Source organism: Rattus norvegicus, chromosome 5 (assembly GCF_021556685.1).
Source record: "Rattus norvegicus strain SHRSP/BbbUtx chromosome 5, alternate assembly SHRSP_T2T, whole genome shotgun sequence".
NCBI lineage: Eukaryota > Metazoa > Chordata > Mammalia > Rodentia > Muridae > Rattus > Rattus norvegicus.
In genome coordinates, this window is record NC_141538.1 from 760,617 (window position 1) to 787,954 (window position 27,338).

The following is a 27,338-nucleotide window of genomic DNA, read 5'->3' on the forward strand; positions in this document are numbered from 1 at the left end:
TTGGAATTTGGACCAAAGGAATACTGGGAAAGTAGGGCTCTTGCCATGTCAACAGTTACCAAATGGTGTTGCTGCTCAAGGCAATTCCTGATACCAACAATACTGCTGTTATAAATCAACATATTTCAAAAAGTAATTCACAAAAAAACAAAGTCTATATACACAGGGAATTGTTCTTTCATTGTTAGCTGTTACTAGTTCTGCCACATGACTATTATATTTATGGAGGTGAAAGTAAATATTATCTCATAAGGAAAATTACTGACTTAGAATAACCAGAGATTGTTAATAAGGATTATTATAACCCAACTATTAGGATAACACTACATTATAATAATATTACTTCTAATAATCCCCCTGGTGTTCCAAAATATGATAGTACAGGTCCTAAAACTGCCACCCATTTCTACTTGTCTCAAGCTCTGGCCGAATCTTTCGTGCACTGTGACAGCCAATTCTGTGAAAAACTGACTCATAAAAGGCCAGTGAAAGAAGAACACAGACTGGAAACAATTTTAAAAAGTCTATTCAGTCCCAAATCAAAGGACACCTGCCTGTTAAGATAAAGGACAGAGCAAGCAGTGAAGATCCAGGTAAATATATTTAAAATGCAAATTATACCAGCCCTCCACAAACACCAAGAAGTCAACAAAATGATCTAAGTGTTAAAAAGAAAAAACAAAACAAACAAACAAAAAAACCCAAACCACTCTTTCTCTTCAGCAAGGTGGCCAAGTGGCAGGTGCCAACATGCAGATCTTCATGAAGACCCTAATGGGCAAGACCATTACTTTTAAGATCGAGCCCAGTGACATCATCAATAATGACCCAAGAAAAGGAAGGCATCCCACTGATCAGCAGAGCGGATATTCGCTGGCAAACAGTTGGAGGATGGCCACACCCTGTCCAACTACAACATCCAGAAAGAGTTCAACCTGTACCTGGTGCTGCGTCTGCACAGTGGCATCATCGAGTCATCCCTTTGTCACCTTGTCCAGAATTACAATTGTGACAAGATGATCTGCCACAAGTGCGACTCATGCCTGCACACAGTGTAGTCTACTGCTACAAGAAGTTCAGCCACGCCAACAATCTGAGCACCAAAGAAGAAGGTCAAATAAAGCTGGGGCCATACCTGGCCTGTGACCCTGTGACCAAATAAAATCCATTAACTGGGGCAAGAGAGAGAGAGAGAGAGAGAGAGAGAGAGAGAGAGAGAGAGAGAGAGAGAGAGAGAGAGAGAATATGAAAGAAAGAAAGAAAAATATCAAGCTGGACACAGGACTTAAACCCTAGAATTCAGAGACAGAGGTCAGGCACATCTCTGTAAGTCTTAAGGCAGCCTGGTCTACAAAATGAGTTCCAGGACAGCCAGGGCTATACAGAAAACCCTGACTCAAAAACAATACAAAATTCTGACAATTAGCTTTCCTGTGTAAAACCATTATGACTCTTTAGCATATCCAACAAAAATTCGTGTATTGGTGGCAAGAAAATATACTGGTAACTATGAATATTCTGTGCTGGTACAGCACACCAGACAAACCCACATTTGGAAAACAGCTGTGTAAGAAGTATAATAAGACACACATTTAAACAACAAACATTATTGGATATTTTACTAAAAACTGTGATCTTTCGAGTAAACTGTAGTGTCTTGGCTTGATGTTGCTTGTATATTATTGTTCATATTGGTTCCTCAAGAGGGGTTGCCCCCACCCCACAAGCAGAGCATCATGTACTTAGGTGATGCTGTGTGAACCTTCTCTCCACTTTAATAGGTCAATAAAAGGTTAGAGCCTATGATTGGATAGTGGATAGGAAAGGTGGGATTGGAGGCTCAGGAGGGGGTGGCAGGTGGAAGGAGAAAAAGAATGAGGGAAGAGGAGAGAAGGAAGCCAATATGCACCAGAATCATGTGGCTGGGAGAAACCAGAAGTAATAAGGAGTCTTAGAATTGGGAAATAAGTTAGTATTGTATTAGATATGCCCAATCTAGGCATATAACTTATAATTAAAATATTTGGATTGTGTGTCTTTTACATGGGCTGTTAGGGTTGGAAATTTTAGTAACAAATTGACAAACCCATGCCAGGCTTAGAACCGAAGTAACCCGATACAGAAATCCACCCCCATCCACTGAATATTAACAACTAGGGCTTCACTCTAAAGCTGCTTCAGGGTGGAAATTAAGCATGAGTCTAAAGGGTGTACAGAGAGCTAACTGAGATGCTCCCTGCCCAAGCCCCAAGCAAACCTAGGCAACCAGAGGTACCACACCAGCCCTGAGTTGGGACACAAGGTGGCGCCAATGCCACAACACAGTTGGGGTTTCCTGAGTCTGAGAATAAAAAAAAGAAGGACAGGAAGTCAAGGTTGCCTGAGATGAGGCCTTCACAACTGAAAATTAGCAACTGAAAACACAGCAGGTATCTTTCCAAAGCTTTCTCACAGATAACAATGGGCTGGTCTAGGCATCTCTCTCCCAAGTCAACCTTCCCATGCACACTTTGATTTCCAACATCCCTCCACTTCTAAACAGGGCACAGGACACAGGCAGCAAGACCAGCTCTCTCAACTGCTTACACTGCAGGCTGTGTAAGATCAATACACAGGCTGAAGGCTATACAGGACAGTCAAAAAACCTAAAGGGCTCAAAACACAAAAGCCAAGGGTCTTTGTACAGTCAGCCCCTCACTACTAGTGAAAGAACCCAAAAGGACCTTAATGTCCTAAATCAAACACCAGAAGGAAACAAAGATAAAAGAAACTTCAGGCCAAATATAAGAATTAAAATAGTACCACTGCAATCTGTTCCTCCTTCGCTTTTTCCCAAATAAGGTGCTATAGAGAATTGAAGAGTTTCTTAAGTAGTGAATATAAAAAGCAGTGATTTTGTTTTTAACATTCTTAGCTTCTCAGAGTATATATGACCAAAGTCTAAGATATTAAATTTGCCAAGGTATGTTGAACAAAATTTTTCCATTTTCTATAGGCTAACTCTAAACGCTGTACCAGTATCCACTCTGAAGTAACACTTTACCAGCAAAACTTGTAATTATAAACAGTATGATCTGCTCTCGTTAATCAAATATCTTGATTGATTAGTACTTAACTTTAACTCAATGAATAAATAAAATAGTTAGATTCAGTCATCACAGAGACAACAACAGTACAAATAATACAGTAGTGAAAATGTAGCTCTATCTTGTGTCTATATAACAAGGAACTAGAGTAAGGACTAAAGAAGGCTAATATTGCACATACCTTAAGAGGCTTGGACCTGGGCAGGAGAGATAGCTCAGTGGATAAGAGGTCCTGAGTTCAATTCCCAACAACCTCATGGTAGCTCACAACCATCTGTAATGGGATCTGATGCCCTATCCTGATGTGTCTGAAGACAGCTACAGTGTACTCTTGTTAATTAATTAATTAATTAATTAATTAATTAGCCATGGACCTAGAGAAACAAGGTGAATTCATCTAAACCAGTATGAAGACAACCAGGCAATCAAGCACAGTGATATATGAAGAGATCTCAAATGACAAATATGATCAGTCAACTGCATGGGTTCAAAAAATGACACGGACATACATATTGACAGCAATTTGCTGTCAATTGGGGACAAACATACCCAACTATGACCATCAAGAAGACTCAAAATTAAGAAAAATTTGGGTAGTAATACTCAATAAAGAAAGACAAGTGCTAAAATGATCAGAAAGGAATAAATCTAGATTGGGTAAATGAAAACTCAGAAAGAAATTATTTGGTGTAAAAAAAAGGAAAATAAAGTTAATTAAATAAATAAATAATTGGGGGCCAGAAACAGATGGAACAATCTCACTGGGCAAAAAAAAGTAGGTGAGTAGGTGTCTTACAGTTTTATTGCTGTGAAGAGACACTGTTACTGAGTCAACTTTGATAAGGAAAACTGACATTGGGCTGGCTTACACTCTCAGAAGTTTAGTCCATTATGACCATGGCGGGAAGCACAGCAGCATTTAGGGAGGCATCGTGCTGGATAAGGAGCTGAGAGTTCTACATCTTCATCTGAAGGCAGGAGCAGGAGACTGTGTCGACACTGGTCATAGCTTGAATATAAAGACCTCACAGCCCACTTTCCCAGAGACCCACTTCCTCCAACATGGCCACACATACTCCAACAAGGCCCCACCTCCTAATAGTGCCACTCCTTATACGACAAGGATTCAAGCATATGAGCCTATGGTGGTCATTGCTACTCAAATCACCACACCAGATAAGTCTTCAGACAGGGAGTTCATAGCTAAAACCATATAAAAATTAAAATTTCCAACCCACAAGACAAACTACTCATTCATTCCAGAGACTAGACCCAGGAAGAGTAGATAGAGCTGGCAGAAGAGGCAACCAATACAAAGGGGTAACTCGGTGATACCCTTTCTAGACTGACAATTATGGCCCTTTCCTGACCTTCTTTGACAAATCTAAAAATGTTCTCTGCTATGTATGTACCCATTCTCAAGCAAGAAAAAACAGAACTTTCTCTAGGAAAATACAAGCATGCACCCCAAAGGACCTCAGGGCCATCCCTAATCCTGAGTTCCTGCATGAAGACCCTGAGAGATGAAGTGAAGCCTGGGATACTTGTACAGACTCCACGGTGTTGGAAGCGCCAAAGCTGTGATTTCTGCCAGGGAGAGTTGCTTACATGGGATAGAACCAGCCTGGAAGAGATATATTTTACAGGCAGAAAGATGGAGGGATGGTGCCATCTAAGCCTCTGATATCAGATATTAAGCTAGAGCCCTGGTTCTCAACCTTCCTAATGCTGTGACCCTTTAATGCAATTCCTTGTGTTGTGGTGAACCCCAACCATAAAATTATCTTTGTTGCCTCTTCATAACTGTAATTTTGCTACTGTCATGAATCATAATGTAAATATATGTTTACAGATGGACGTAGGGAGCCCCTGTAAATGGGCCATGACCCACAGGTGGGAAGTCTGACCTAGGGGACTTGATGTTTACATGCTGCCTTATCAGTCTTTCTTGGTCCAGCGTTTTCTGTCTATGCCCCCATTCCTCCTTTTAGGAAATAGTAATATATATCTTTTCCATTGTATGTTGAAATTAATTCACTTTTCAAATTCACAGGGTTTTATCGAGACTGTGGGAGATCATGGGGACATCTGAAGTAGGATTAAATATACTTCATATTATAACCATGGCCTTTGGAGCCTGGGAGGGAAATGTGGTGGTTTGAATGAGAATATCTCCCATAGGCTCAAATGTCTGAACCCTGGTGGTGACTTTACAGGCTATACCTTGCTAGGGGCTAGCTCTGAGGCTAGTATATATTGACTAGCCCCAATTCCTGTTCACTCTCTCTGCTTCTTATTTGGGGTTTAACATGTGATCTCTCAGCGCCCTGCCATGATGGTCTCATGGAAGCCCAACCAAAATAAACTCTTCCATAAACTGACTTGGTCATGGTATTTCATTATTGCCACAGAAAAGCAAATAAGTCAGACTATAAGTAATTGAAGTTTAAAACAAAATTTTCTTAATCTTAAAAAGTTCATGATAAAATTGGGCAAAAAACCAGTAAAAAGCACTCAACATCTCTAACCATTAATATAGATAGCAATTCCCCTAAATATTGCAGTGTCCCATCCTCCTGCTTAACAGAACAAACAGGTTCCTCCAGCTTCTGGAAAAGCAGCCAGGTGCTCATCCTACAACCAAGAAAAGACATTCCAATAAACAGTAGGTACAACTCCCTGCCACAAAAATAACTTTAAAGTCCCAGCACACTTACAAATAAAATTTCATGTTTTTTTACACTATTTTGATTAGTTTGCTTTTTTTTTCTCCATCTTTATTTTTTTTTTTTTTTGGTTCTTTTTTTTGGAGCTGGGGACCGAACCCAGGGCCTTGTGCTTCCTAAGCAAGCGCTCTACCACTGAGCTAAATCCCCAACCCCTCCATCTTTATTAACTTGGGTATTTCTTATTTACATTTCAATTGTTAGTCCCTTTCCTGGTTTCCAGAACAAAATCCCCCTTACCCCTCCCCCTCACCTTTTATATGGGTGTTCCCCTCCCCATCCTCCCCCCAACAATCACATTCACTGGGGATTCAGCCTTGGCAGGACCAAGGGCTTCACCTTCCACTGGTGCTCTCACTAGACTATTCATTGCTACCTATGCAGTTGGAGAACAGGGTCAGTCCATGTATACTCTTTGGGTACTGGCTTAGTCCCTGGAAGCTCTGGTTGGTTGACACTGTTGTTCATATTGGATCTCAAGCCCCTTCAAGCTTTTTAAGTCCTTTCTAAGATTCCTTCAATGGGGGTCCCATTCTCAGTTCAGTGGTTTGCTGCTGGCATTCGCCTATGTATTTGCTGTATTCTGGGTGTGTTTCTCAGGAGAGATCTACATCCAGTTCCTGTCAGCTTGCACTTCTTTGCTTCATCCATCTTATCTAGTTTGGTGGCTGTATATGTATGGGCCACATGTGGGGCAGGCTCTGAATGGGTGTTTCTTCAGTTTCTATTCTCAACTTTGCCTCCCTATTCCCTCCCAAGGGTTATCTTGAGCCCCTTTTAAGAAGGAGTGAAGCATTCATATTTTGGTCATCCTTCTTGGGCTTCATGTGTTCTGTGCATCTAGGGTAATTCAAACATTTGGGTTAATATCCACTTATCAATGAGTGCATACCTTGTGCGTTTTTCTGTGATTGGCTTACCTCACTCAGGATGATATTTTCGAGTTCCATCCATTTGCCTATGAATTTCATAAAGTCATTGTTTTTGATAGCTGAGTAGTATTCCATTGTGTAGATGTACCACATTTTTTTGTATCCATTCCTCTGTTGAAGGGCATCTGGGTTCTTTCCAGCTTCTGACTATTATAAATGAGGCTGCTTTAAACAGAGTGGAGCAAGTATCTTTGTTATGTGTTAGGGTATCTTTTGGGTATCTGCCCAAGAGAGGTATAGCTGGGTCCTAAGGTAGTTCAATGTCCAATTTTCTGAGGAACCTCCAGACTGATTTCCAGAATGGTTGTACCAGTCTGGAATCCCACCAACAATGGAAGAGTGTTCCTCTTTCTCCACATCCTCACCAGCATCTGCTGTCACCTGAGTTTTTGATCTTAGCCAGTCACTGGTGTGAGGTGGAATCTCAGGGTTGTTTTGATTTCATTTCCCTTATGACTAAAGATGTTGAACATTTCTTTAGGTGTTTCTCAGCCATTCAGCATTCCTCAGCTGTGAATTCTTTATTTAGCTCTGAGCCCTATTTTTTATTATGGTTATTTGTCTCCCTCAGTCTAATTTCATGAGTTCTTTATATACTTTGGATATAAGCCCTCTATTGGTCGTAGAATTAGTAAAGATCTTTTCCTAATCTGTTGGTTGCCATTTTGTCCTTACAACTGTGTCCTTTGCCTTATAGAAGCTTTGCAGATTTATGAGATCCCATTTGTTGATTCTTGATCTTAGAGCATAAGCTATTGGTGTTTTGTTAAGGAAATTTTCTCCAGTGCCTATGTGTTCGAGGTTTTTCCCCACTTCTTCTTCTATAAGTTTGAGTGTATCTGATTTGATGTGGAGGCCCTTGATCCACTTGGACTTAACCTTTGTACAGTGTGATAAGAATGAATAGATCTGCATTCTTCTACATGCTTACCTCCATTTGATCCAGCACCATTTTCTGAAAATGCTATCTTTTTTCCTTGGCTCTTTGTCAAAAATTAAGTGACCATAGCTGTGTGGGTTCATTTCTGGGTCTTCAATTCTATTCCACTGGTCTATCTGTCTGTCTCTATACCAATACCATACAGTTTTTATCACTATTGCTCTGTAATACTGCTTGAGTTCAGGGATAGTCATTTCCCCGGAAGTCTTTTTATTGTTGAGGATAGTTTTAGCTACCCTGGGCTTTTTTGTTATTCCGGACGAATTTGCAAGTTGTTCTGTCTAACTCTATGAAGAATTGGCTTGGAATTTTGATGGGGATTGCATTGAATCTGAAGCAGTCATTAAAAGTCTCCCAACCAAAAAGAGCCCAGGTCCAGATTGGTTCAATGCAGAATTCTATCAGACCTTCATAGAAGACCTCATATCAATACTATCCAGACTATTCCATGAAATTGAAACAGGTGGAGCACTACCGAATTTCTTCTCGGAAGCCACAATTACTCTTATACCTAAACCATACACAGACCCAACAAAGAAAGAGAACTTCAGACCAATTTCCCTTATGAATATCAACAAAAAATACTCAATAAAATTCTTGCAAACCGAATCCAGGAGCATATCAAAACAATCACCCATCATCATCAAGTAGGCTTCATTCCAGCGATTCAGGGATGGTTTAACACACGGAAATCCATCGACGTAATCCACTATATAAACAAACTGAAAGATAAAAACCACATGATCATTTCATTAGAGGCTGAGAAAGACTTTGACAAAATACAACACCCCTTCGTGATAAAGTTCCTGGAAAGAACAGGAATTCAAGGCCCATACCTAAAGATAGTAAAAGCCATATACAGCAAAACAGTAGCTAGTATTAAACTAAATGGAGAGCAACTTGAAGCAATCCCACTAAAATCGGGGACTAGACAAGGCTGCCCACTCTCTCCCTACTTATTCAATATAGTTCTTGAAGTTCTAGCCAGAGCAATCAGACAACAAAAGGAGATCAAACGGATACAGATTGGAAAGGAAGAAGTCAAAATATCACGATTTGGAGACGATATGATTGTATACTTAAGTGATCCCAAACGTTCCACCAGAGAACTACTAAAGTTGATAAACACCTTCAACAAAGTGGCTGGGTATAAAATTAACTCAAACAAATCAGTAGCCTTCCTCTACACAAAAGAAAAACAAGCAGAGAAAGAAATTAGGGAAATGACACCTTCATAATAGTCCCAAATAATATAAAATACCTCGGTGTGACTTTAACCAACCAAGAGAAAGACCTGGATGATAAGAACTTCAAGCCTCTGAAGAAAGAAATTGAAGAAGATCTCAGAAGATGGAAAGATCTCCCAAGTACATGGATTGGCAAGATTAATAGCGTAAAGATTAGTTTGCCTTTAAAGTGAAGCTATAGGTGACAACTAGTGGTATACTTCGTCCAAACTGCAAACAACTTACTTTTACTGATTAGTAAATTTTTTTTATATTCTTTGTATTTTTCAAAAATTAGAAACATAAAAAGAAAATGGTTTGCTATATACAGATGATTAACTAATAACACTTTGTACTAGATACTTATATGTTTTTCCTAATTCTCAGTATTACTAGCAATGCTGAGCTAAACACAAATATATTAAATTGTTCTGTGCAAGAATATCTACTTCCTCTGAACAAAATTTTTGAGAGTAAAATTAACTTTAAAGGTTAGAATTTTTGAGCATTGAAAATGTATTCTACCTGAAGCCATATTGTAAACTAAAATGAACAAAAATTATCTGGATATGTAAATACCTTTATTCATTAAAACATAGCCTTTTTCCCAGCCATGATTTTCAGATTTCGTCCTCCAACAACACCTCCTCATGGTAGGCAGAGATTCTGTATGGAGAGAAAAAAAATAAGTCAGTTTTATACCATAACCTACTCTTCATTGATATTTTATCAAGGGAAACGGGAAAGTTGAAAACTCAAATGTCCAATTAACGAAAGACAAAAGTATAATCCCAAGTAAACCTTATCAAAATGTGTTATTTTCAGGTTGCTTTATCAGTGCAGTCTGTCCAGAGAACATCCTCCCTACACTTTTAGTCTCATATTTGAACACTTTCCAACTTTCTACTTGTAAGAGGGGTCAATGGGGAATCTATGCCCTCCTGAATAACACTTAATATCCTCTTTGCATAAAACATCAATAAATCCAACTGTCACTTACTCATTACCATTAATTAGTTAAACAATCTATTAAAATATTTCCTTCATCATCTGACCTAAAATGACTCTTAAACTGTGTCATACAAACAACTCAAGAAAACACACATAGTATAATACATCTACTAAGCAAATTCACCACCAAGAACTTCATTAAAAGATCTACATAAGGGACTTCTTAGTGTGATAACAAATTTAATACATGAGGTTGAAACGAAATACATTAAGGGAGTATTACTTACTGCAGACCCATGCCAAGATGTGCTCTTGAGAAATGATTACATGCAAGAGATCAGGGGTAAGAAGGTTTGGGGGCGGTGAGGGCCTGGAGACTGGGTAGAAGCAGGCAGACAAGAGCAGAGCCATGAGGGCAGAGAAGGGAAGACAAGGTCAGAGGACAGAAAACACTGGCATTCTTAATGCAACACTTAACTGTACTATACAACACCAAGATTACCAGATCCTGGCATGTCTCAAGCTTCCAGCCAGGGACTAACTAGTTAAGTCATTGTTGGATCACAAGAGGCACAAAGTTAAATTTTCCAGGTACAAGTTAGGCCACCACTGTATTAACTTTCATAAATTAATGCAGCATTTACATTGCTTTCTGTAATTCTCTAAGATTATATCAAAGACTATTATATGAAGCCTTCACTATCAAAGTCAAACTAGCTTTGGTAAGATTTGTAAGAATCTTTAATCTTAAAACATATTTTTTCCACACACATGATTCTTAGTTTTTGAAATGCCTTTTGATTTCGTTTCTCTTTCTCACATTTGTATTAACAACATATTATATACATGAAAAATGACTAAAGACACACGGACGTTTTCAGCTAAGTCCCTAGTGTGAGAAAGACAATTTAAATGTTTTAGGGGCCTATGTAAAAGGCCCTGAGAATAAATTACTAATTCTGTGGACTTTGTTCTTAAATTTGCTCTAGGCGGGTACCAGGGTGTTCCATGGTGTGTTCCATATCAAGCCCAGAATTGCCAGATGTATCTCATAAATTCTCCTTAAGAGGTTTATTTGCTAGTCTTCATCCCTTAAGAGCCAAAGAAATTCCTATTGCATAATGACTGGTTCAAAGAAACTCTGAATCTATACACATACTTTTAACAGCAAATGATTTGAACATTCTGCAAATGTGTATGTGGCAGTCATTAAATGTAACAACATGTAGTCATATGCATGAGAATGTCCTCACAGACTCTGATATTTAGACACCTAGCTGTGTGGTGCTGTTTGGAAGGCATTAAGAGATATGGCCTTGCTGGAAGAAACATGTCCCAGGAGGGAAGCTTTGAGAGGTAAAGAATGTTGTTTATCCAGTTTTCTCTCTGTGCTTCTGCTCACCACCATGCTTCCCATCAAGATGTCTATTAAACTATAAACAAAGTTACTTTCTCATGGGAAAAGCAACAGGAAGGTCTCTTCCTCAGGTTTGCAGCTTACTTGGCAGAGCACCAGGATTCTCTGCTTGAGAAAGTCTGCTTCCTTGGTCTCAGTTTGCTTAGAATGAGAAACACCCTAGGTTGCCTGCAAGCTGGCAAGCTGGGAACAGTGTCCTCTTGCGATTTCTCTACAAATAATAAAATATATCTTCAAACTTAAAGCCAGGTATGGTGTATTACACCTTTAATTTCAGTGTCTGGGAGGTACAATGAGGAGAATCAGAAGTTCAAGGCCAGCCCCATGTACATAATGAACTGAGGACCAGCCTCAATTACAGAAGCCTAGTCTCAGTTCTTAAAAAAATGAACAAATAAAAGAAAAATAAATGAGAAATAAAAATTAATAACAATTCATTTGATTATTCATTTAAGAGCACGGTATGCTCACTAAAATTTCTGCTGTGAAAAGCCAGTGAGAAAATCATTATTGATGGTGTAACAAGGAGGGTATCAAGTCTGACACTGAGAAAGATATGGATATGCATGAGGGGTGCAGCACTCGCCTGTCATTGAAGAGGCTGTCGGTTCAGTGTCAATAATTAAGGAAAAACGCAAAACCAAGCAAGTCCCACAAGAAACTAAAACTGTGTTTTCTATAAAACATTGTCCCAAGGCAAAGTCACTTCCCTAGTAGTGGAAATTAGTGAAATAAATATCTGAAGAGAACAACATTTATAAATACCTGCTACTTCTCCCCAATGGGATTCTTTCCTCTCTGAGAATAATCTGTCAACTCCAGAGGAGTGGCTGAAGAGCAGCCATAATTTTAACAAACCCCACACGAAAGGAATGAGAACTGGAGTTGAAGAATCTTCCAAATATACTGATCTCTATATTACCAATAAGAACTGAGGCTGGAGAGAAGTCGCAGTGGGTAAGAGCCCTGACTGCTCTTCCAGAGGTCCTGAGATCAATTTCCAGCAACCACATGGTAGCTCAGATCAGCTCTGTACTGAGATCTGATGCCCTCTTCTGGTGTGTCTGAAGAGAGTGACAGTATACTCACATACATAAGATAAATAAATTAATTTAAAAAAAAGAAATAAGAACAAACTAGAAGTAAACAAATCAAGTTTTCCAGAAATTAAACCCCCGACAACTTCTACTAAAAGGCCAAATACAAGGCAAGTGATACATTTCTCCACACTTGCATTGATACTCATTGCCCTAGTTAGGGTTATTATCACTGTGATGAAACACTGAAGCAAGTTGTAGAGGAAAGAGTGTATTTGCCTTACACTTCCACTTGGTAATCCATCACTGAAGGAACTTGGGACAGGAACCCAAACATGGTAGCAACCTAGAAGCAGGAACTGGTACAGTGGTCAACCAGTGGTGCTGCTTACTGGCTTCCTCAGCTTGCTTTCTTATACAGCCCAGGACCACCAGGCCAGGGGTGGCCACACGCACAACAGCCTGGGCCCTCCTGTATAAATCACTGAAATAACACCCTATAAGCTTGATTACAACCTGATCTTATGGGGAAGCATTTTCTCAATCGAGCTTCCCTCCTTTATGATGACTATAGCCTAGAATGAGCTCACATAAACATGGAGAGCATATTCATATGTACACGTTCATATTTCACTGAAACCAACAAGAATCTTGTTTCACATACTCAAGTATTATCATGAACATATATCAAATTGGCATTAACTGTACATGTGATTGGGTAGCAAAGAGTGTTTCAGTCCAGCCAGGACTACATAATGTTGGGGTAGAAATCTCATTTCGCGTCCAGACAAACCTCAATGGGACAACAAGGTTCCATGTGGAAATGTTTAATGAGAGAAGAGTAGAAGAGGAGAGGAGTAAAGACCGGCCATGAGTATGTGGAGGAACAGGGGAAGGAGAATGGGGAGAGAAGGGACAAAGAGGAAGAGGGGAAGCAGGGCAAGAACAAGAAGCAAGAAAGGAAGAGAGTAAGAGAATGACGAGGGGACAAGTACCCCCTTTTACAGTGCCAGGCATACCTGGCTGTTACCAAGTAACTGTGGGAGTGGAGCTTAGACAAAAAACTAACACATAGTGAGAACCTGTTTCCAAGAAAAAAAACAAAAACAAAAAACAAACAAGGAAAATGAACAAAAAAGTTTTTTTCCAGGACTGAAGAGATGCTTCAGTAGAGAAGAGAATATCCTCTTGCAGAGGATCAGAGTTTGGCCAAAGCAAAAACATCTAGCAGCTCACAACCACCTGACCCAGCTCCAAGAGCTCAGACACACTCTCTGGATGCCAGCACCTTCAATCCCGTGTGTGCATACCCACCATCACCACCAAGCAGCTACTACATACACAGGCATATTATTAAAATAAAATAAAACATTTTTAATAGAAAAAATTCTGAAAATTCAGACTCATACTCTGAACATATATATCACAAATTCTCTCCTAAAAGTAGTATATGGAAAAACTCCAGCATTTGGACCTCATTGATAGCAACAAGAACCATGTAGTATGTGGAAAAATACTACAAATCATTTATAGGATTATACTCAATGAGGTGTCATGGTATAAAAGCATAAATTTCTGCTAATCCATAGCGATCACCAGAAAAGAAATAGTTTATCGATGTCTCTGTGGTCTTATCTATAGAGAGGTTCCCCACTCCACAAGACTTGTCTGTTTATTTAAATAAGACTTTGTCTAAAGGGAAGAGGGCAATGGATTAGGATACAAATAACATGATGAGGCATAGTTCAAAAACTGAGGTTTTTCTTCCTGTTCCAAGCAACTTTTGCAATTACAATGTGTCCTCTTTACTATGTTGACTCATTAGGAAGCAATGGTTCTGTATTGGCCAGTCATCAATTATAAAGCTAGACTTGTAGGTAAAAACCACCTTGCTTGAGGTGATTGGGTTTCCAAAGCTAATTGTATGGTGTTTGCTCATCTCAGGTGAGCATCAGTGATAAACAGTGTCTAAAATACAATGCACAAAATAAATCAGCCCACAACTTCTCTGTACTCTGCAGCATTAACAGAGAAACTATCAATGATGATGTCAAAAACTTAAGCTTAAAAGTAAATTAGACATGAACTCATAAATCTACAACACATTATGCCCATCATTTGGGGAATGTCCTCAAAACACTTTAGTGATTTATCACAGGATTCTATCCTGCCAGTGCAGAGCAAAAATCATATTGGAACAGACTTAGAATCCCTTTGAAAACGATACAAAACATAAAGTTACTTAAAGGCACCATCCAACCGCTACAGGAGACACAATGGAAAGAATTTACTAATGAAAGACCTCAGCTCAGATCTTAATCAAAGGACTGCCACCTTAGCTATTATACAGGGTATATTCAAGAGCAGTGAGCCTCAGATCTCTTCACCTATTAACAAGAAATGTGACTGACTAGTGATCAGAAAATCCCCATGTGGGGCCATATGTGGATGTTAGGTAGAGATGTGACCAGAGTCAAGAGAACTGAACGTAAATATGTCAAGCAAGGAGGGTTCCATTGTTTAATCCTGTCTTTAGCAGTCTTTTTCTTATTTAAGTTTTAGATTTAAGTTCTGAATAGAGTCTCCTCAAGGTTTAAAAGTAAAAGAGTTTTGAACAGATGAGACTGATTTAAACAAGTCAGATAAAAATAGTGTAAAATTCCTCAGTGTAGGGTTGCGTGAGTCCCATGTCCTTTCTGCCACAGGGCAAGGCTACACTAGGCGGGATGTGGGAGATGACTGCACTTACCCCATCGCCCAGTGGTTGTATGGGAAGTCAAGGGACACTGCTCTGGGGATGATGAAATGTAGTCTGAGGCACAGGACCACTGGAGCTGCCTGAGGGGTCGGGGAGGTTCCTTGGGCCTGCAACAAGGCAGGGGCTGTCTGGTTCTTATGCTCTTAGGCATCCAGGTGCCCCTGAATGCCACAGAAGAGTTGAGAATGGAGTTGGGGACCATGGAACTGGATCTAGTCCCGGGCTGTAGGGGAAAGAATGGGGCCTCTAGCTGGTCCTTTGAGGGGAAGCTTTGGCTTGGTGAGGGGGTGCTTGCTTTGGCTTGGTTGTGGTGGTTGCTGTGGTTGGGAGAGCAGGGAGGCCTTCTGCAGGAGATTAGATGCTAGCTCTGTAGTCTAAGGCCTTCTCTGTGGCTCACCATGGCGAATCCCAATAAAATGAGACAGTCCATGGTTTTACGATATTTATCGGCATGGTGAAAAGTGAATGATTAAAACCATACCCCACTTCTTAGGGTGGACTTGCGATTAAGTACCTTTTGAAGGGTGAAATATCTAGGAAGGAAAGGTTATTGGCTAAGCCTCCAGGCCTTTGGTAACTCATTAAAATGGAGATCTGCCTTGAGTCTATGGGACCACAGGCCATGTCCTCTACCTGTGGAGGGACTTGAAGCATTACCCTTCTGTGACTGATGGCCATGAATCTATGGGAGGCTGTGGGCTTGTGATCTGCCTAGTTTCCCAGGAGTCAGGCAAAATGCCTACTGTCTCTTCAGTGTCACCGGGATTTCTAGCCTTAGTTCAACCAGGAACCAGGCTCTCAGGTACCACACAGTTCTTACTTCTTGTTTTCATATGACTCTAGGAAAGTTGCCCAACGTGCCTCAACCACTGAAAGGTTCTGTAAGCTAAAACTATAAAGAAATATTAAGGCAAAAATATTAAATGTCAGTCAATCAGTGACTATAAAGTATAACACTGCCCTGTTCCATTCAACATACCAGAACAGTCAGCCAGCTGGCTTCCCTTCAATGGAAGGGGAATGGTAGAGCAGCATGGATTTAGAATGTTTAAAATAGGCTTCTTGACTTACAGGATTACTAAAGCATGTGTCCTTCTTGATGGGCACAGCAATAAGCAGCTCATTCTGGACTTCCATGTACATGTTAAGAGGCCTCTCACACCCCATCAAAAAACTTCCTTTTGTCTCCTTACGTGGGCATTGGTAAGCTTTACTTAATTTTGCTTATTTTTTGGTTTTTCTGACATAGGGTCTCTATAGCCAGGATGGCCTAGAACTCAAAGTTATCCTACTGACTCAGACTAGGTCTTGGCATACACTACCATATTTGATTCTTAATTTTAATGTTTGTCAAAGGAACTATCTTCATTAGGAACAATCAGGTTTTGCAAAAGTGGCATTTTACATATTTACTAAGAAAATTACTTATACAATAAATAATAAAGAGCTCATTTATCACACCCTGACAAAATGCTCCCAAATACAGCTAATGGCATTTGTAACTCCTAAAGATATGAAGTATTAATGAAAGAAACTGAAGCTTGCCTGCCCCCCCCACACCCCCGTAATTTCAACATTCAGAAGACTGAGGCTGAACAGTTATGGCTGGTTTGGGCTACCTAGGAGTGATAATGGCGGTGTTGTAGGGAGGAGACATAAGAAGAGCAAGCCAGGTACAGTAAGTCACACCTGTAATCCCAGAACACAGGAAGAAGCTAAGGCAAGAGCATTCTGAGTTCAAGCCAACAGAGGCTAGATAGCTATGTAGTTAGATCCTATCTCAAAAAAACCAATAACCAAAACAAGTAAGTGCAGCTGCTTTGAGTGACTTTATTCAGTCTCATTGCTGTGGTCATATACAGATACAAAGTGCTACCTTACCCTCACTTAATAGTAACAAGAAATATTTGTTAACTAAAACAAATGTACAATGAGTTCACTGTTGTGCCCATTTTAGTTGTATGACATAACACATAATGTGCCACAAATGTAGAGAAAGCAACCTAGGGCCACTCTTAGACAAGGAGAGATAAGCTGGGTTTGGGCCCACACTTATCTCCCTTCTCTTTTTTATTTTTTTTTCCAGAGCTGGGAACTGAACCCAGGGCCTTGTGCTTCCTAGGCAAGCGCTCTACCACTGAGCTAAATCCCCATTCCCTTATCTCTCTTCTCAGTACCTTTCCCCCTTACCTTAGCCATCAGTTTCCTACTTAGGCAGTTACTTACAACTGAGGACCTTAAGGTATAGTGCAATCCAGGGCCATCTGTATTTAAAGGGGCTTCTCCGTAAGAAATCAATGACACAGTCTTTTAAATGAAGAGGGTTAGTGATACTGTGATATCACATGCAAAAGAAGATGGACCATTAGCTTACACTATATATGAATATAAATTCATAATAGATTTTAAAATGGACTTAAACATAAGACCAAAACTACTGAACTCAAGAAAAAGAAAATAGGTAAATATTTTGACAGTGGATTTTTTAATGATTTCTTGGATATAATATGAACATATACTCACAACAAAGTAGATAAACTAGAAAATACTCAGACGTAATACTATGAAAGCAGAAGGGGGTCCATGACAAGAATAAATCCCATGATTTTGTGTGCCAACTAAAACTCTTAATTAAACTTTTGGGGAGAAAAAGGAAAAACTGGAGCTGAAGAGATGGTTCAGCACTTGAGAACACTTGCTTCTCTTGCACAGGACTAAGGTTTAGTATCCAGCGCACACAAGGCAACTTGGAACCATCTGGAACTCCAGTTTCTGGATATGCAACACTTTCTGGCCTCTACATGTATGCTGTAACCATACAAACATGTAATCAAATATTTGTATGCTGAATAAATAAATATCAGCACTCAGATGCTGCCGCCGGTCACAGCACACAATCACAATCCTCACCGCCCGCCAAAATGTTCTGGATTCGAGAATGAAACAGACACAGACATGGACACAGACACACACACACACAGACACACACACACACACACACACACACACACTCAGAGCCTTCTATTTAATATACTTTAAACATCGAAATGTCTGGACCCATCCAAACATCCCTGCAACTAAAACAGTCTCCCCTCCTATATGCTTTAATTATTTCTTACTGAAGCCTATTTTCAATACTGGCAGCCACAGACCCAAGCCTGCAGCCCTCATGCGCCTTGATCTCCAACTCTTACATGTTGTCAGTGTCTCTGTGTCTTTGTCTCCCTGTCCTACATTTCTCAGGCCAGGACCTTCTCTTTCCCTGGCAATGGTGATTCCCAAGTCCCGCCTCTGTCTCCCTGCCCAGCCATTGGCCACCAGCAACTTTATTACCAATCAGAGCCAATTGGGGGTTAAGGACCCTCAGAGTCTTACAGGCAGACACGTGGTTCCCATGTGTTTTTGGGAGCCAAATGAACACAAATAGCATTACAACCAATCCACAACACTCATACACATTAAGAAAATAAATATTTAAGTTAAAAGTGCATCAAATCACACAGCAGTGAAAAGGCAACTTACGAAATGGAAGAAAGTATGTGAAATTATATGCAATAAGAGATAAAGATATAGGCTACTTAAAACTAATTTTATCATCACTGAAAAAGTAATCTAACAGGTTTGATGTATGGATGGCCAATAAGCACAGGAAAATATGCTCTCAGTCACCAATCATACAAAACCCCTAGGAGAGGCCTCCTCACACCCAAACGGATGGGTACTGGGGTTCAGGGTGTTGGGCATAATCTAACTATTGAATCCAGTGTCATGTGTGCCCTAAGCAAGTGCTCTACCACTTAACTCTTTCCTCAGCCCTTTTTTCCCTTGAGTCAGACTCTATGTAACCCAAATAGCCAGAATACCTGATCCTCTTACTTTCATCTCCCAAGAGAGGAAATAGGTGAGAGGATATAATGATGCTCCCTCTTGGAAGGGTGGGGGAGTGAATGGGGTGCTTATGGACAGGAAACCAGGAAGGGGAATAACATGGAAATGTAAATAATAATATACCTAATAAAAAATTTAAAAAAAACAAAGAAGTTCCTCTTAAACCTTGAGTGTGATCAAACAAGAGTAAGCCAGAAAGGAACATTCTGTTCATTTTTATGCTAGACTCAAGAACAATCATATACAATACACGCATCTATCACAGACATTTTTTGTCCTCTCCTGCACACATAGAAAGCCATGGGGCCAGAAACTCAGATAATAAACTTCAGTCCAAACACAAGAAGCAAATTAAAATAACAACAACAATAAAGAAACCTGGTTTGGTGGCACACACTTATGCTGGGGAGACAGAGACTCCATATCCTCCCTAGCTAGATGGCCAAGTCGACCTGTCCTATTGATGGCACCTGAAGAGTAACACCCAAGGTTGTCCTCTGGCCTCTACACATGCAAGCTTACATATGAAGAGCCACCCAGACAAAGGAGCTTGCAAAAGGTTTTTCATGAGCCAATAAGATAGCTCAATGGGTAAAGGTTCTTGTGTCACCAAGCCTGATGTAATTAGTTCAATACCTGGGACCTACACTGAAACCTGGCTCCTACCAGATGCCCCTGACCTCCTTGTTTTGGCTATTAGTCTGTTGCTCTGCATTGTAATGCTAACTGCAGACCCCCAAGGCCTGATTGTACCAGAGACAAGAGTCCACAAGTTACCCAAGTGATGAGATGTGATCTTTTCCCAAATTATTTCTGAGAAGTGAATAAAGATGCCAAAAGTCAACAGCTGGGCAGAAGACAAAGAGACATGTTTTAGCATTCCAGGACTTCTGGCATCAGAGAAGAACCATGAGGGGAAAAGAATGTGAAAGGAATAGGAAGCCTCCATGGGTCAGGTAGGTTGGCTAATTGGTGTTAAGAGAATACCAGACATAGGAAATTTAATTTTATAGTGGGATTATTGGCTGTGAAACAGACATAACAGGAAGAGGATCCATATCTGCCCAGCTCTTTTGCTGATTAATGTAAATATAAAGCTTGTGGGTGTCTTTTATCTTGGAACTAAGTGGTCAGAGGCAGGGGAGAAACCCCATGTGAGGATTAAACAATTTCTACAACATTCACACATACAAATTCTGCCATACACAGACACACACAAAAAAATAAAAATAAAAATTGTCACTTTTAAAAGGGGGTAAATGAACATGTCATCACCCATGAGGATCCAAATTCTATCACTACAATCCATGGGGTAAGAGGATGACCTCCCCACTCATTTGTCCTCTGGTCTCCATATACACACATTAACATTTATAGACATATGGACACAGAATACGTTAATGAGTTAATTAATTAATTCATTAATTAATTAAAAGTTTTTCTAAGTATCTGTTCTTGGTCCCAGCTCACTCTGTCTTTGGTTGACACAGTTCAACTCCCCACATCTGCCTCCACTTCTCTCATGCCTGTCATGCTTTCATGTGTGTTTCTCCTCCCTTAGTGTCCATGTTTAAATCTATATTCGCCTCCTTATAAACTATAGCTCTGGTGATTAGACAGATACTTCCCAGGTTGAAAGAACTTGCTGTGCGATCAGGAGGCCTGCAGTCCGAATCCCAGCATCATGCAAAAACCAGTCACTGCAGCTGCCAGGAATCAGACAACATCTTCGTAGGAAAAAATAATGAAATACTGCCAGTAATTTGGATGAACATACACTTATGAATATATGGCAAAATGCAAAACTTTGTCCTTTTAAGATGTAGCTCACGAAAAGAGTGAGTCAAAGGGAAGTAAACATACTGGTTTCTTTTATACCATGTGAACCAAACAAGTACTCTTATCTCTACAAGTCTGTTCTTTTCTCATAAGCCAAATTTAAACAATGCTTTGGAAAACTATCCACCTGGACCTGGATCATCCTGCTCTGTTGTCTCCATCTTGATTTTCCTCACCTCTCTTTCTACTCCCTCCTTCCTAGAGATTTCCCCACCTGCCCTTCCTTCTCATCCAATGATAGGGTATGCCTTATCCCGGACTAGCCTTGCTCCATAATGACCTCACCTTACACAGAGCAGTGCCACAGATTTCAGCAGAATACAGGAGAGGGATGGACTAGGTAAATAGGATGCTCAATGTTCAACACAATGATGTGAATGGTCAACATCTAGTCAAAATTCTGTTCTCAGACATTACAAGGTCTACATTAAACTCCTGGGCTTGGCTATTTCTGTAGATTTCTAATTTCTCAAAGCCTAGCTGAGGAGCCACCCACGTAGTTGAATGCTCACCTCGTTCAATCATTAATGTTTAGGAGGGTTTTTTTACCCTTTTACATCAATATGGGAAAGTTTACCAACAGTAATAATAGTCTTGAATATAAGATCTGTTTGTCAAGTCCATTTTCCTCATGAAGAAATATTATGAAAATTGAGGACCAGCATGAAGGCTCAGCAAAAGGCTTTTGCCACAAAGCTTGATGACTTGTATTCAATACCTGGATCACATATGGTAGAAGGAGCTACCACCCACAAGTTGGCCTCTGACCTCCACACCCATACATGTATATACATACATACACACAAAAATGCGATGAAAATTTAAAACGGAAAGCCTAACAAAATTAATTGTAATTCAGCAAAGGTACCTTTAGTGCAATCCAAGTTGCTTTATCTTCTGCTGACTTAACAATACAGATGGGGAATGGAAAGAAATGGCCTATTGTTTTGACTGTGCCTAAAACCTCAAGCATGCCCAAGAGAAGGCAAGCCTGTAGGATGGGCAAGGTCCCAGAGGGATAGTACCAAAATATCACCACACAGTAGAGAACACATGTAGTCAGAAACTACTTAAACAGAATGTGTAAGTCCTCAATACACAGGACACAGTTGATGGTGCTTGGGGTGCAATTCTTAGGGGCCCTGCAGTGTGTAAAATACATGACACTTGTGCTATATAACTGTCTGGGATTCAGTGAATCTACATGCTTCAGTTCTAGCTTTGGATAACCTCAGCGGACCTTTTTGGAGTTTTTTATCAATAGAGTAGCTCTTTACCTCCTCATAACCTTATTATGCTTTAGGCTTTTATTGTTTTATTTTTCCCTCCCACTATTTAAAGTTGACCAGAAGAAAAGGGTTGTGTTGAGGCTAAGTCGGTTGGTCCGGTTTTCTTCTTGGAGGTAGGCTTCTGAACATCAAAATTTCTGAACGGACCACCTCACCTCTAGATCCCAATGAGGGCTTTTCAATAGAACCCAACTGAAATTGTCTGATTGTTTCTTCTCAAAGATCAGGAAAAAACAACAGTGCCATTTCAGACCTCTTATAGAGGGAGGGGCATGTGGCTGCCTCCGAATTTTTAAAGTCTGTTAATGTTTCACAAAGAGGAGAGCACAGTTTGTGGTATCCTATAATTTTACAGCTTTACATTGTGTGTTTCTTCCTTTTAGGAGAAACCCTACACAGTACAAGCCATCACATGCACAGAATGTCTAATGAGTAGGTTGGTTCTCCACAGTCCTTGGTGTAGTATTTAGTTTAGTCATTTACATTCTTTTGTATATGAACCCCAATAGGCTTATATGTTTGAATAGTCAGTCATCAGGGAGTTGAATTATTTGAGAAGGATTAGGAGGTGTGGCCTTTGGGAATAGGTATGGCCTTATTGGAGGAGGCATGTCATTGGAGGAGTGGGTTTAGAGGTTGCAAAGTCCAGTGTATCATTCTGGGATATATTAGGATGTACAGCTCTCAGTTACTGCCCCAGCACCTTCTTATTTGCTTCTGGCCATGATAACGTGTACTGATTTTCTAAAACTGTAAGCAAGCCCCCAATTAAATGTTTTCTTTTACAAGAGTTGCTTTAGTCATGGTATCTCCTCATAGCAATAGAATAGTGACAAACACAGAGTTTATTTGACTTACAATTTCAGGTAACAGTCCATTATTTCAGGAAAATCATAGGAATTGCAGGAATTTGAGGCAGATGGCTGACAAATATTCACAGTCAAGAGTAAAGAGAGCATATCTGCACGGATAGTTACTTAGAAGCTTTTTTCACTTCTATATATAGTTCAGGGCCCAACCTAGGGAATGGTGCTGCCCATAGTGAGCTAGGACTTCTTACTACCTATTCAAACATATGAACCTTTGGCAGCCATTCTCATTCAAGCCACCATAATCCCTTGTTCCCTAAGTTGATTCTTGCCAGGATATGTAATGACAGTAAGACAAATAAGACTAGAACAAAAATTGGTACCAAGAGTAAGATAGTCGTTGGGTGCTGAGATTAAAAAAAAAAATTCAAGATATCTACCACCACCACCACCACAACCACCAAAACGTGCCTATAGTCCAACATGATCGAAACAATTCCTAAGTAAGACTCTCTTCCCAGGTGATTCTAGATTGTGTAAAAATGACAGCTAAAAGTAGCCAACAAAATGACCAAAACAAAGAAGAAAAGCAGCCTTAGAATATAGCCCCCTTTTCCATCACTGAGAAAGTGAGAACTCACTACTGCCCAGGATAATCTTGACAATAGTATTTCAGTAGGAAGAGACATGCAGTGTGTGACATGACATTCTACTACCAATAAACGATACCATCTCAGTGGAACCCACTCTTCATTTAGTATTTTATGTTGTGGTATAATGTGTGATGCTCATTCTCCGAAGAATTCTGAGAACTTTGCAGTAATTCTGTATGGCTTACAATCCCTGGTCCTGCTGCTGGATTAATAAAGCATAGCTATATTTATGGGTGAGGTTGCTTTTCGGGCCATTCAGATTTTCATTTAGCTACTGTTATCTGTTGGAGCACGAGTAAGCCACTTAAAATTTCAAAATCTCAATTTTCTTATCTCATACGATGTGATGAAGATTGCGAATCCATTACAATGTCTATTGTGTAATAAATTTTCAATAAATTATGAGAACATCATCAACAAATCTAGACTGTAAGCTTTTAAAGGGCATCGCTTAGTAAAATGAGGGACTAAGGTGCAGATACCAAGTCTCTGAGGGAACTTGAGGCACTTTACAGTTTTTTTTTTCTTTTTTCTGGAACCACCTATAAGTACACAAATATTTCTAATGATATATTCATCAAAAAATTAAAAATTTGGGAAATTTAAAAAGGAACAACTTTTTTTTTTTGTATGAGCTGGGTGTGGTGTCACTCACCTTCAGTCCCAGCAGAGTCAGAGAGGTAAACAGATCTCTGTGAGTTCTAGGCGAGCCTGGTCTACAAAGTGAGTTCCAGGACAAAATACAGAGAAACCCTGTCTGGAGAAACCAAAAATAACCCGTAGGTTCGTGTGTACATTTCTAGTTATTTCGTTAATATGTTGCCATTGACAACAGTGGGTAAACAGTGCCCATATTACTGTTTCACTTGCTAGTTCTGCTATTTAGTATGCTCTGGTCAGTGTATTTCTGTAACATTTATTACAACTGTATCAAATCTCACCCTTCCTAGTGGTCATTAACGTTGCTCCCGTGACGTTTTTTACTATAATTAATACTATAAAATGATTTATAATGTTTTTATTTTATTCGTGTGTGTGCGTGTGTGTGTGTGTGTGTGTGTGTGTGTGTGTGTGTGTGTTTGTCTTTCTCTGTGTCTGCTTATGTTGGTAGGGCCAGAAGAGGGCTTGGGCCCCCTGAAGCTGGAGTTGTTACATATAGGCAGTTGTGAACTGCTTGAGTGACAATGGATACAGAGATTTGAGCTAGCATGCTGAAAGGACTACTAGGTGCTGAGCCACCTCTTCAGAGCCAACACTTTTTAAAGTGTCAAAACACTACACAGCCTTAGCTGACATCACAGGAGAGTGAGCAAGCATGCCATGAACTTCTTAGTAAGTTCCTTGTAGCTTTCTCCACGTTGCCTTTGTAACAGTTTACATACTTTTGTCTGCAGGAGCCTGCTTTGCAGTCTCCCTGGAGAAAACACCAACTCTGCTCTGGCTTTGGTCTTGGCAACATGTGAAGCGGGTATGGGTGGGTGAAGGTAAATGGCCTCATTCCTGGTGTAGGTAGAGACAGAGTCCTCTTGTGAAATTCCACCTGGGTGTAAAATGCCATAGACCTGGAGCAAATCTGTGTTTGCTTTAACTCCCCCAGTGCCTCTGAGCTACAGAAGTGATGTCTTCCCTAAGAGCTTGTCCATTGTTCCTGTGTTTGTTCTGTGAACTTAAAGGAAGAGACATGTTTTCCTAAAGCCTGCACCAGCAGAGATGGAGAAATTGTTTGAAGTTTCAGTTTCTTACTTGACAGGTTAACATCCAGTTTTGTTTACTGACTAGCCTTGTAATGCCTTGGGTTTGCCATCTCAATTACAGTTCAACAGAATACCTTCAACTCAAACACTGCCTCCTTGGCACAGGCCAGCCAGCTAGAGGGCTAGAGAAGACAGTCCCCACTGTTAAGTTTCATTCACTCATTCATTCATTCATACATTCTTTTTAGAACATTTATCTAATATCATGTATAACAAGCTTATAGTGGAAAAAAATAAACTTTTCTAATATAAGCAAGTAGGTCGCCAATTCTAATATTTATATTTCCTTACAGTCTTTTAAAATTTTTAATTTATGAGTGAGAGTGTGGGTGTGCATGCACATGTGTGCATATGCATGTGTGAACCAGAGGTCAACTTTAAATGTCTTTGCTTGGGAGCCATCTTGTCTTTCTACTCAGGGTCTCTCTGGGACATGGGGCACCCCAGTTAGGCTAGGCTTGCTGGCCAGTGAGCCCTAGGGATCTGCTTGTTTTTCTCTCCAGGGCAGAGATTACAAGTGTACTGCCACGACCGCTTTTGATCTGGGTGCTGCCATTCAAATCAGGACTTCATGCACGCACAGCAAGCACTTCATAGGGTGTGCTGCCTTCCCAGCTTCTCCTGTAATGTTAAAAAAATCTATGTCACAGTGTTAGGGTTAGGAGCTAGGGTTTAGGGTTAGGATTAACGGGTTAGGGTTAGGGTTATATATGCAGAGAGTCATATATATCATATATAATCTCTCTGAACATAGTTGATATTTCTTAATTCAGAAACTACTTTTACACATTTTCCTTATATCGGCACTGAAATAGACATAGACTCTAAGCGGAATGCTCTTACTCTGAATGGCCTCTCTTACATTTAGTAGGAACACTATTGATAACCTTTTGTTGTGGTAATATGGTAGACTCTCCAGCTAGAGCTTCCTCCTAACCCATCTTGATTCAGGGATTCCATTTGGGTAGGTTTCAGTGTGCAAGCAATTTCTCCAGGATAGAAGGCAGAGCATGTATCAGCCTGTGCACTGGAGGTTAATGTACTAGGGCCATGGCAGGCACAGTGTCTTTCAGAAGAGCAGGGTTCTGGGATCTGATGCAGGAGCACTCAAGGGTAGAGATGTTGTCCCCTCTGAGGACTGCAATTGGTTCCTGGAAGTAGGCAGCCTTGAACGATTTGAAGTGGGGAGTCTGACGTTTATGTTGTTCCTTTTGTTTTGCTTTTGATCACCCCCCCCCCATGCATCTCAGGTTGGCCTCAAACCTCATAATGGAGGATGATCTTGAATCTCTGATCCTTTTGACCTAAGTGACCTGTGCTGAGATAGTGGGTGTGCAGCATCACACCCTACCCATTTGATGGGAACTGAACTGAGAGTGCAGGGTGACCAGGCACTCTACTAGCTGAGCCACAGTCTTTCTGGTGACCTTAGTTAGTAAGGGTCGAAGGGCAAACTACTTAGACAACTGTTAAATAGTCTGTTTGTTCACACCATCAGACTTCTCTTTAAATTTTTAAAATTGTGTTTATGCACATGGGTCATATGCCTACACACGGTTGCATGCAGTGCCCATGGAATACCCTGGACCCAAGTACCTGCAGTTGTGAGCTGTCATGTGAGTGCTGGGAAATGAACATGGGTCCTCTGGAAGAAGAGCCAATGATCTCAACCAGGGAGCCATCCCTCTGCCCCCCTCTCCTTACCTTCTTGCAGGAGTGTTTTATACTGTCTTCTCGACACAGTCCCACAGGATAAGTACAGTAATAACTGTTTATATCACAGAAGAGAAAATAATTTCCAAATCTGCCTTAAGTGAGGCAAACTCACCTTAGAAGACATACTTTTCCCCTTTCTTATACTTTTCATGCAAGACCCATTTTCTGTACACGAATCATATAAGTAGTTACAGTAACAATCACTGCGGTTTTTCTGAAGACATCTAATAAATAAGGTTAGTGTTTTAGTGCTCATTGTGGCTTTGGTGCTAGGACAGTTCTTGGAGCCATATTCAAAGGAAGTGTGAACTGGAGTG

General features: G+C 40.2%; 1 pseudogene; it reads left to right on the plus strand.

Annotated features, from left to right (window-relative positions):
- The window catches only part of LOC148005534 (polyubiquitin-C-like), a 1,830,776-nt pseudogene that overhangs the window by 613,302 nt on the left and 1,190,136 nt on the right, over nucleotides 1-27,338 (plus strand).